Raw genomic sequence first — 13,027 nt, 5'->3', positions numbered from 1 at the left:
CTTGAGTACTACTTCTTCACAATGTTTGGGAGAGTGGCGCAGTAGCTGTCGGCGTATGGAAACTGGACAAGAGCAGAAATGATTAGTGAGCATGTGATTACAGTAAACAGATGTTTTAATTGTATGTTCCTCCGAGCATTACGAAGAAATTTTACAAAAGCAATAAAGACCAGCTATTACAAAAAATGAAGAGCGTCATGCCGTGTGACATCCCCACAACCAATGCATGAGTAAACTGTCGAAGACCAACTACGACTGAGGACTGTCAAAGACTGCAGCTGAGATTGGGCCACGTAGCTGCCCCGGCCATGCTATACCGTGGCTGCAGAGGGCACTCACTGTCACAGCCCTAAAGGCGTGGCTTAGTGGGCGTGCGCCAGTCGATCCGTCGGGTTCCCGCGTGACTGCTACCATCGTCTGTTGGAAACGTGCATTTCCGTTGCCAACTGCGAGACGCCGGTGTGAGTGGTATCTGTCTATGATACCACGGTAACGAACTTTCCATAGATATGATAAATCGTTATGTGACTTGGTGAATCGAATGCAAATCATTTCGTAAACCTTCTACGAGTTGCACATCTTTCATACTTAATGCAACTCTTCTCACCAGTGTTAGTCTGACACATATTCCTCTTTTACAGTACAACAATATATTTACTTCTAAATAATCTCGAAACATACTATATGTTTCATAATATATACAGAAATAAATCACTATAAACAACCATCACACATTTAGCAATCACCTTATTGCCATACAGGGTGACCCAAAAGTCTGTTAACATTTGTAAATTGAATACATCATGGAATAATATAGGTCGTAATAATGGACAAACATGTTTGAAATGACATGGAGCTTTATTTAAAAAAAAGAAAGTGCAAAAAATGGACACCAGTTGGCGCTTCATGTAATACGAAAACAGTAATTAGGATGGCAACTGATTTTTCATCAACAGTACCCGTAGTCGAGTGATGATATTGTGAAGGTCACCATACAGTAGACCAGTTGGTATGGTGAGAAGTTGCCGACGGACGTTGTCTTTTAGCACCCCTAATGAGGTCGGACGATTGCAGTAGACTTGCGGCTTCAGGTAACCCACCAACCAATAATGGCCTGAAATCTGGAGACCCGGAAGGTCAATCCTGATAGACGTGACGGCTCAGCTCGTGATCCTCACTAAACGATGTCCACAAGAGATCTTTCAAATGTGTAACAACATGAGGGGAACCACATTGTGCGTGGAAGTCGTACCTTTCGGCAGGTATTTGTCAGTCAGGGTAGGGACGATTTGACTCTGTAACGTATCTCAGTAGCACACACTCGCCACACTGAGTTTGAAACACAGCATCCTGCATTTACTGTGTCATCTGTTGGATAGTTTTTACAGTCGATCTAGTTTCAATGAACCTCAAGTCATTAAAGGCATTTATATCAATTTTTAATTTTTACCTGCACTAATGACGCGAAATTTAACCGACATGAAGAAGATGCCGTGATATGCAAATGATTCACACAAGGTTGGCGCCGGTGACGACACCTACAACGTGCTGACATGAGGAAAGTTTCCAAACGATTTATCATACACAAACAGAAGTTGACCGGCGTTGCCTGGTGAAACGTTGTTGTGATGACTCATGTAAGGAGGAGAAATGAGTACCGTCACGTTTCCAACTTTGATAAGGGTCGGATTGTAGCCTATCGCGATTGCGGTTTATCGTATCGCGACATTGCTGCTCGCGTTGGTCGAGATCCAATGACTGTTAGCATAATAGGGAATCTGTGAGTTCAGGAAGGTAGAGCGGAACGCCGTGCTGGATCCCAACAGCCTCGTATCACTAGCAGTCGAGATGACAGGCATCTTATCCGCTTGAACGGATCGTGCAGCCACGTCTCGATCCCTGAGTCAACAGATGGAGACGTTTGCTATACAAGAAACATCTGCATGAACAGTTCGACGACGTTTGCAGCAGTATGGACTACCAGCTCGGAGACCATGGCTGCGATTACTCTTGAAGCTGCATTACAGACAGGAGCGCCTGCGATGGTGTACTCAACGACGAACCAGGATGCACGAATGGCAAAACGTCATTGTTTCGGATGAATCCAGGTTCTGTTTGCAACATCATGATGGTCGCATCCGTGTTTGGCGACATCGGGGTGAACGCACATTGAAAGCGGGTGTTCGTCAGCGTCATGCTGGCGTATCACCCGGCGTGATGGTATGGGGTGCCATTGGTTACGAGTCTCGGTCACCTTTTGTTCGCATTGACGGCTCTTTGAACAGTGGACGTTACATTTCAGATGTGTTACGACCCGTGGCTCTACCCTTCATTCGATCCCTCCGAAACCCTACATTTCAGCAGGACAATGCAAAACCGCATGTTGCAGGTCCTGTACGGGCCTTTCTGGATGCAGAAAATATTCGACTGCTGCCCTGGCCAGTACATTCTCCAGATCTCTCACCAACTGAAAACGTTTGGTCAATGGGTGCCGAGCAACTGGCACGTCACAATAAGCCAGTTACTACTCTTGATGAACTGTGGTATCGTGTTGAAGCTGCATGGGCAGCTGTACCTGTACACGCATCAGGGCCGTTATTACGGCCAGAGGTGGTTGTTCTGGGTACTGATTTCTCAGGATCTATGCACCCAAATTGCGTGAAAATGTGATCACATGTCAGTTCTGGTATAATATATTGTCCAATGAGTACCCATTTATCATGTGCATTTCTTCTTGATGTAGCAATTTTAATGACCAAGGGTGGTCCAAATATATCACGAAATAAGCATCAAACGAAAAAACTACAAAGAACGAAACTCGTCTAGGTTGAAGGGGGAAACCAGATGGCGCTACGGTTGCCCCGCTAGATGGCGCTCTCATAGGTCAAACGGATATCAACTCCGTTTTTAAAAATAGGAATTCCCATTTTTTATTACATATTCGTGTAGTACGTAAAGAAATATGAATGTTTTAGTTGCACTACTTTTTTCGTTTTGTGACAGATGGCGCTGTAATAGTCACAAACGTGTAAGTACGTGGTAACACGTAACATTTCGCCAGTGCGGACGGTATTTGCTTCGTGATACATTACCCGTGTTAAAATGGACTGTTTACCAATTGCGGAGAAGGTCGATATCGTGTTGATGTATGGCTATTGTGATCAAAATGCCCAACGGGTGTGTGCTATGTACCTGCTCGGTATCCTGGACGACATTATCCAAGTGTCCGGACCATTCGCTGGATAGATACGTTATTTAAGGAAGTGTGCAGCCACATGTGAAACGTCAACCACGACCTGCAACAAATGATTGTGCCCAAGTAGGTGTTCTAGCTGCTGTCGCGGCTAATCCGCACATCAGTTGCAGACAATGTGCGCGGGAATCGGGAATCTCAGAAACGTCGGTGTTGACGATGCTACACCAACATCGATTGCACCCATACCATATTTCTATCCACCAGGAATTGCATGGCGAAGTCTTTGAATCTCGTGTACAGCTCTGCCTCTGGGCACAAGAGAAATTACGGGACGATGACAGATTTTTTGCACGCGTTCTATTTAGCGAAGAAGTGTCATTCACCAACAGCGATAACGTAAACCGGTATAATATGCACTATTGGGCAACGGAAAATCCACGATGACTCCGAGAAGTGGAACATCAGTGGCCTTGGCGGGTTAGTGTGTGGTGCGGCAATGCTGGAGGAAGGATAATTGGCCCCCATTTTATCGATGGCAATCTAAATGGCGTAATGTATGCTGATTTCCTACGTAATGTTCTAACGATGTGACTACAAGATGTTTCACAGCGTGACAGAATGGCGATGTACTTTCAACATGATGGATGTCCGGCACATAGCTCGCGTGCGGTTGAAGCGGTATTGAATAGCATATTTCATGACAGGTGGATTGGTCGTCGAGGCACCATACCATGGCCCGCACGTTCACCGGATCTGACGTCCGCGGATTTCTTTCTGTGGGGAAAGTTGAAGAATATTTGCTATCGTGATCCACCGACAACACCAGACAACATGCGTCAGCGCATTGTCAATGCATGTGCGAACATTACGGAAGGCGAACTACTCGCTGTTGAGAGGAATGTCGTTACACGTATTGCCAAATGCATTGAGGTTGACGGACATCATTTTGAGCATTTATTGCATTAATGTGGTATTTACAGGTAATCACATTGTAACAGCATACGTTCTCAGAAATCATAAGTTCACAAAGGTACATTTATCACATTCGATTAACCGAAATAAAATGTTCAAACGTACCTACGTCCCGTATTTTAATTTAAGAAACCTACCTGTTACCAACTGTTTGTCTAAAATTGTGAGCCATATGTTTGTGACTATTACAGCGCCATCTATCACAAAGCGAAGAAAGTGGTCCAACTAAAACAATTATATTTCTTTACGTACTACACGAATATGTAATAGAAAATGGGGGTTCCTATTTTAAAAAAACGCATTTGATATCCGTTTGACCTATGGCAGCGCCATCTAGCGGGCCAACCATAGCGCCATCTGGTTCCCTCTTCAAGCAAGACAAGTTTCATTCTTTGTAGTTTTTTCGTTTGACGCTTATTTCGTGAGTTATTTGGCCCGGTCACGATCAATGGACCACCCTGTATATATACGCTTCTTGTAATACCTGAACTTTATTACTTTAATAAAGTAATGCTCGGTGAAAGATATAAGTACAAGCTCTGTTTATTGTAGTCACGTGTTTGCTAATCGTTTCTGCTCCTGCCCACCTTCCATACGACGACAGCTGCTGCACCACTCTCCTTATGTTGTGCATGAAGCAAAGTTAAGATTTGTTCCTTAATTGACGTCTAGTAACGAGGTGCCGTGAGATTGAATTTCTCGGCATGTTTGCTTCCCTCCCGCCCAGCCAACCATGACAGCGCAGCTGTTGCGCTCGGCGTTTAGCCAGAGCGCGCGTCTAGCGGCGTGTGGCCACAGGAGCGCCGCTCCAACTTCTCTGGGGTGGGGTCGCGCATTAGAAGCCAGTGTGACTGCAGTTGTAGAGGATGGAGAGGGACCGGCTACATCAGCTGGTGGCCACTGCGGAAGTGTCACAAATTTTCTGAGCGTTGCTAGGGGCCAGTCATTAGTGCCACAGTCAAGATTGTCTCTGTCAACGGGATGAGTTTGAGTGTGCCAGAATCAAGGGGTTGTCCCATACTGGGCAAAACAGGTGACGTTGACTTAGTGCAGTGCCATGACCTACTGTGGCAGTGGCGGACAACTTGCGAGGTGGCTCCATGGACTTTGTCGTGCGCTGACCAGACTTCTTTGTGTCGGCGTGGCTGCCCAATGAGTCCCTTCGGTAGAAGGTAGCAGCAGGGAATGGTAGAGAAACGCCATATGCCAGCAGGGGCGGCTTCGGGCTTGTGGTGGCGTTGTCTCGACCATATTGTACTGGTTTGACAGTCCTACGTGTAGGCCGTAGTTACCTTAAGAAGCTGCCACAGACGTTGCGGAGCGAGGCAATTGGTCGAAAGCCATCAATTGAGCAAGAGAGACTGAAATGTGGCGCTCTGTATAGCAGGGAAGCGTATTTTGAAAGGCGCAATGGTCTACATGAGGCATAACCAAGATGTATGTGGACATCCACTTCTGAGTATTTGATGTCACTTCCCGGTGTCTAGAAGAAGATACCAGCCAACAGCCAGAGACGAGGAACGCTGGAGTTACTGCAGATTTCTGCAGAGTACCAAGTGTTGTGCTTTTGTGGCTTTGGTCTATTAGTATACTGGTAATAGGCGTTGTCTGAGTAAATTATACTTTCTAAGGTGCCGAATATAGAAATAAATAACCTTTTTGAGGTCCTAGAGATCCTGGAAGCAAGAGAGAACGTGCATAAAAGATGGAAAGAAATAAAATCCACGGTACTATTGGGAACAAAGAAAATAATCAAGCGGAGATGATTCAACGAGACATAGCAGAATGCTACAGAAAAGGGAAGGAAGATGAGGGAGAAATGGCTAGCTGACAAGGGGAATGAGCAGAAAAGGGAACATTTTATCAATATCAGAAGGGAGACAAAGCGAATTCTAAGAGCTAGAACAAGTTGAGGTAGACAGCCAAAGCAAGGACTCAAGGCAATTCTTCCAGTACATAAAAAATCGGAAACGTGGACATCAGAGCCCAACTTTTTTCATTAGAGGTAAGAACGCCAACTTGATAAACGACAAGGAAAGAATTGTAGAAAGATGGAAAGAATACTTCTCAGAACTCTTGAATCACCCAGATCCAGACTACGGAGGAAAAGAAAGATGAAGAACGATGGGAAGTTAGTGAAGAAGACGAAGGTGGCAATCAAAGGACTCAGAAACAACAAAGCCCCAGGGGAGGACAGAATAACATCAGAACTAATCAAGGAAAAAAGGTGAGAGCTTACACTTGGAGATATATAAACTGATCCAGTTGATATGGGAGAAGGAGACACTGCTAAAAGAATGGAAATTGGCTATAATACGCCCAATATACAAGAAGGGGAGCAAAATGGGATGCGGTAACTACAGAGGAATCAGCTTGTTGAATGCAACGTATAAAGTGCTGTCCATCATTATCCTCAGAAAATTGCAACCATTCATAGAGAACAACATACAGGAGTAGCAAGCTGGCTTTCGACCAAACCGATCGACAATAGATCACATTTTCACACTGAGACAGTTTTTTGCAAAACACTGGGAATACTATAAAGATATCTACAGCCCGTTCGTCGATTTTCAACGTGCATATGACAGCTTCCACAGGAATAGCCCATACAATGCAATGCGTGACTTCAGAATCCCTGGGAAGTTAGTGAGAATGATGTAAGCTTGTATGGAAGGGTGAAAGGCACGTTTCCGAGGAGCCACATCAGAAACATTCGAGACTGAGAAAGGCCTCAGGCAAGGGGAGGCTCTCTCATGTTCTGTTCAATGTCATCTTAGAGAAAGTAATAAAAGAGTGTAGGCAACAGAAGTGGGCTGGAGTAGAGATGGACGGTAACTTCAATTGTCTCGCATATGCAGATGACATTGTACAACTAAGTGAATTAAAGCACGAATTGAAAGGAATGTACCAGAAAATGAACAATTATGCACATTAGGTAGGGCACAAAGTGAATCGAGACAAAGCAGAGTTCATGCAATTCGGAAGAAGACAAGAGCAGGAAGAACTTCTTGAGATAGATAGCAAGAGGTTCAAGAGAGTACACCAGTTCAATATTTGGGATCTTGGTTTACCACGGACAACAACAAAAAAATGGACATCAAGGATAGAATATCAGTGGGAATGAATTGCATACATTCCCTCAGAGTGATGCTTTGGTCTAAATCGATCTCAGTGAACTCTAAGACGAAAATCTGCAACACAGTGATATGCCCATCAGTAATGTACGGTTCAGAAACATGGAACATGACTAAGCGAGAAAAGGAAAAACTATTAATATTTGAAAGAAGAGTAATGAGGAAGATATGAGGATCAGTTTTACATAACGGAGAATGGGGGAGAAGGAAAAACGAGGAAATATGCCTTCTGAAGCAACAACCAACCGTCCTACAGATGGTAAAGAGCAAAAGAATACAATGGGGGCGCCATGTAGCCCGTATGCCAGATGGAAGACAGGCGAAGATGGCACTAGAGATGAAACCAAACACCAAACGCCTCACTGGACGATCAAGGCAGCGCTGGATGGACGACCTGGCGAAGGACGTAGCAGCCTTGGGAATTGAAGACACCTGGAGGAACCGGGCACAAAACAGGAAAGAATGGAGGCAATGTGTGGAAGCAGCGCGTCGTCTGCAGGGCCTGTGATCGCTGGATATCTGTCTAAGGTGCCGAATGAGGTGTAGTCTGTTGGTGCCTGGTGTGGTGTTTTCACTCACGCTGAAGCCTTTGTTAAGTATGTGAAATGAAATTCTATATCGCACAGTGAGTCCGTGATGCTTCAGGAAATGGTATTTTACTGCAGTGTCATAATTCGCCTTACGCAGTGATCGTGATTCAATTGTATATAGTCATTAGCGTTTCTGTGCTTCATTTGTCTGTACATGAAGTAGCTCTGTGCAGGTGTGTCATCCATTAATATTAGTTGGATTCCTGGTGAAGGCTGATACTGGTGTTTGTATCTGTTTTCTGCGGCTGTTGCTCATTTTCGTTATTCAAAGTGATTTTGGATGACCGTTTCTAAAGCTAATACTGGCTGAGATTGTGGAACCTATTGCTTGAATGGCGCCCACTTCTAATACCACGTGGGCCGAGAAAGAGTATTCTTGAGTAGTTTTGGAATCCGCTTACAGTAAGCTTTTTTATTCCTATTTTGATGATCCCATTTTAAGTAAGAAGTGTATTTCTCATTCCTGCTACTGAAGCTATTTCCGTTGACGTTGTCGACGCTTCAATGTCATAATATACGGTAATAGTGCTAAAAAAGAGAGTCAGCGCTTTCACAACCTGCAGTCCATACTCCACTCCACACAAATCATGCGCTACAAGAAGCTACAGAGCAAGCAGTTGAGGATGTCCAATTTTGTTCATCAGCTTCTGCTTGCTGAGGAGTTCATCAAAACTAAACAGTTTTGAAATGGTTACCCACATGCTACTGTGGAATTAATTTTGATCCATATTCTAAGCTTGCGTCCAGGTCGCATGCAAATTATCCATATACATGGCATGCTTCAGTAGAAATTGATGTTTTCAGCAAAATATTATGAAACTGATGGTTTAGTCGAGAAGCATCGTTTCACTTACGTGTGTAAGACAACTGACTTAAAGCATTTTTCTGAACTGTGGTGAAACCACGTATTATACTGCAGTACGAAGTTGATGCTTTAGGACCTATAGTGAATTTAGTCGTTCACCGTATTGTCCTGGTCTGAGGCTGCCTGTACATTCACTACAAGACCCTTATGCTACTCTCCACAGTTCACAGAATCAGCGCCGCATATTTCCTGGTTATGAGGAATGGTAAGAAGTATTTCTATGGTCGTAAGTTTCCACGAACCCAAGGTCATAATCTACTTCTAGCTAATGTGTCTTTAATTGCATTATTGGCAACCATTGTTAGAGTGGGACATGATAGTGAACAGGGTGAAATGATTAGTAAAACAAACGCGAAAAGTAATCAAATGATAGATATTTCAACAGATGAGTTCGTTTAGTAGCGCAGTACATCAGCAAAAATTCCATTGATTTCTAGTACGAGAAAGACGACGCTTGTGTGTGACTTCTTGTGAGGCTGTAGGATTTTATATATCTTATGTACTATGTATCGACAGCTCCACGACATTGCGCAAGCGATTTTCTGTACCTAACCGGAAGGCGGCATGTCAAATGCAACCTATGGACGGAAACTGCTTTGACGGATGCCCTCCATTTCGGACCTTAATGCTTTTGGTGGTAGTTTTAAAGAACGTGATCGCCGTCTCAGTCAACCACTTCGTTATGACTCTGAAGGTAGAAAACATTCGCATAATTATGCTCACCGATCAGTTACGGCATAACGACTTCTCGACTGAGACATTTTAAAGTCGTAATCTGTATTTCAGATGTTTTGTTTCCTATTAGTATCAATATTATTCAGTGGTTTCTAGTTCATAAGCCATGGCTAATCAGTTTCGTTGGCTGAATTGTTGCTTTTTTGAAACATAGAAATTTACGCAACTAAATAAACATTACTCTGTTTCATAAAGTTTTATCGTATTTAAAATGCGTTTTTCTCAGCGAGACGAAAATGTAAATTAATATTTTAATACGTAAAAATTTGTCTAGAAATTCCGTATCTCACAGGTGCAAAGTGTTATTAAAAATACTGAATATTTTTTTGCGTCTTCGCTATATTTCTTTCCCGCTCGAGTCTGGTTTGACTGATCAGTTACAGGTGTAACGATAATTGTTTTATTTATTACTTTTTCAGCATACTACCATTTAACAGGAGGATGATAAAGTATGAGGCTGGGTACATATTTCGACACACTGAAACCGGTTTGTCTTTGGGAGTATATTTATCTGTATTTACTCACAGGGCGTAAGATTTTTGTTATGGCTTAGTAGCCAGTCGTATATAAGTTTACTATATACTGTGGAAGTCTTCTTTCAAAATCTAGAAAAAAGTGGGTGCGCACGGACACCGTACAACAGAAACATTTGATATTAATCAAAACGGAACTACTCTTGCAAAATATTAAATCTATCTTGCCATTCAAACTTCGAGACAAACGAAGTTGCAAGGACTGAATGGCTGTTAGACCTACGAGCTCCATCAGTGGGCTCATTGGAAGAGAATCAAGTATCTCGTTACAGTTGTTTCGCAACTTATAATGAGGCGCTCAGTTCGGATTTCAATTAAATAGAGGAGGGTTGAAAGCAACCGGCTCAAAGTGAAGTCGCAAATTTCTTTTAAAGCGTCGCGAGGATTCGTTCCGCGGTTGGGGCAGCCGTCACTCATCCGTGCGACTTCGCGTACAGAAAGGAACATAATTTCTTAATTACACCCTGTAAATTGAAACTCTTTATCATGTGCTAAGACATAAGATCGATGTATAAATTTAATTGCTGCAATAGTGAAAGAAATAAATGATCAAACAGGCGTTTTAAACATTTGTAACGCATTTTTGTCAAAACATAATGTTTTCTGAAATGTTTCGTGTAGAAAGGGCGTGCAGTGTTGGTATGCTGAACTTATAATTGATGTAAACATTAAGGTAATCACTTAAGAATGTCTCTTACAAGGTTTCTCGTGATTTTTGGAAACAATGTTAGCTGGACGGATGCTGTGATGAGGGGATGAGCGGTCCCATAATCATTACCAAATCCAAGCAAATTACTATTTAGAAGTAACATAACTGCTATGAAACTTCTAGACAGATCACAACTGTGTCAGGAACCAGTTCTCAAGCATAGACCCTCGTATGCATTGGTGGGTTGGAAATGTAAACTAGGTTATAATATGCGCTAGAATAGCTCAGCTGGTAAGAGAATTTCAAATCTGGAACCCACAAGACACGTTGCATGTAAAAACACCATAGGATTTGTAGTTTGTAATTTTACACAACAACTAAATCCACATCGTCATTTACACACCTCAATCTAACACATGGTGCATTGTGGAGGGTACTAGTGATTTCCTTTCCTGTTTGACTCGCAAAGAGAAGACTTTCTATATGCCTCAAATGGTTCAAATGACTCTGAGCACTACGGGACTTAACAGTACCCTAGACTAAGAACTACTTAAATCTAACGTAAGGACATCACACACAACCATGCCCGAGGCAGGATTCGAACCTGCGACAGTAGCAGCGGCACGGTTCCAGACTGAAGCGCCTAGAATCACTCGGCCACAGCGGCCGGCTATATGCCTCGGTACGAGCCTTAATTCCTCTTATCTTCGTGGTCCTTACGCCTAATGAACGTTGGCGGCAGTAGAATCGTTCTGTAGTCAACTCCGAATGACGGTCCTCTAAATTTTCTCAATATTGATTCGCGAAAAGAACGTCGTGTTTCCTCCAGGGCTTCCAATTCGAGCCGATGAAGGATCTGCGTAATACTTGCGTGTTGATAGGACCTATAGGTAGCAAATCTAACAGTTCTTGTTTGAAATGCTTTGTTGTCTTCCTTTAATACGACCTTGTGGGGATCCCAAACATTCAAGCAGTACTCAAGAATGGGTCACGTTATTGTTCTACATGTGGTTTCCTTGACAACAAGATCACTCTTTTCTGAAATTCTCGCAACAAACCGTAGTCGACAATTCGCCTTTCCCACTATTTTCGTTGTGGTGGTGTTTTATGTTGTGTTTGATTATTACACTACTGGCCATTAAAATTGCTACACCACGAAGAGGACGTACTACAGACGCGAAATTTAACCGACGGGAAGAAGATGCTGTGATATGCAAATTATTAGCTTCTCAGAGAATTCACACAAGGTTGGCGCCGGTGGTGACACCTACAACGTGCTGACGTGAGGGAAGTTTCCAACCGATTTCTGATACACAAACAGCAGCTGACCGGCGTTGCCTGGTGAAACGTTGTTGTGATACCTCGTGTAAAGAGGAGAAATGCTTACCATCACGTTTCCGACTTTGATGAAGGTCGTATTGTAGCCTATCTCGCGACACTGCTGCTCGCGTTGGTCGAGATCCAATGGCTGTTAACAGAATATAGACTCGGTGGGTTCAGGAGGGTAATACGGAACGCCGTGCTCAATCCCAACGGCCTCGTATCACTAGCAGTCGAGATGACAGGCATCTTATCCGCATGGCTGTAACGGATCGATCCCTCAGTCAGCAGATGGGGACGTTTGCAAGACAACAACCATCTGCACGAACAGTTCGACGACGTTTGCAGCAGCATGGACTACCAGCTCGGAGACCATGGCTGCGGTTACCCTTGACGCTGCATCACAGACAGGAGCTCCTGCGATGGTGTACTCAACGACGAACCTGGGTGCACGAATGGCAAAACGTCATTTTTTCGGGTGAATCCAGGTTCTGTTTACAGCATCATGATGGTCTCATCCGTGTTTGGCGACATCGCGGTGAACGCACATTGGAAGCGTGTATTCGTCATCGCCATACTGGTGTATCACCCGGCGTGATGGTATGGGGTGCCATTGGTTACACGTCTCGGTCACCTTTTGTTCGCATTGACGGCACTTTGAACAGTGGACGTTACATTTCAGATGTGTTACGACCAGTGGCTCTATCCTTCATTCGATCCCTCCGAAACCCTACATTTCAGCAGGACAATGCACAACCGCATGTTGCAGGTCCTGCACGGGCCTTTCTGGATACAGAAAATGTTCGAGTGGTGCCCTGGCCAACACATTCTCCAGATCTCTCGTCTGGTCAATGGTGGCCGAGCAACTGGCTCGTCGCAATACGCCAGTCACTATTTTTGATGAACTGTGGTATCGTGTTGAATCTGCACACGCCATCCAAGCTCTGTTTGACTCAATACCCAGGCGTATGAAGGCTGTTATTATGGGCAGAGGTGGTTGTTCTGGGTACTGATTTCTCAGGATCTATGCACC

The sequence above is a fragment of the Schistocerca americana genome, chromosome 3 (genome assembly GCF_021461395.2).
Source record: "Schistocerca americana isolate TAMUIC-IGC-003095 chromosome 3, iqSchAmer2.1, whole genome shotgun sequence".
NCBI lineage: Eukaryota > Metazoa > Arthropoda > Insecta > Orthoptera > Acrididae > Schistocerca > Schistocerca americana.
The sequence above is the reverse complement of the archived record's forward strand: the minus strand, read 5'-3'. Positions refer to the sequence as shown.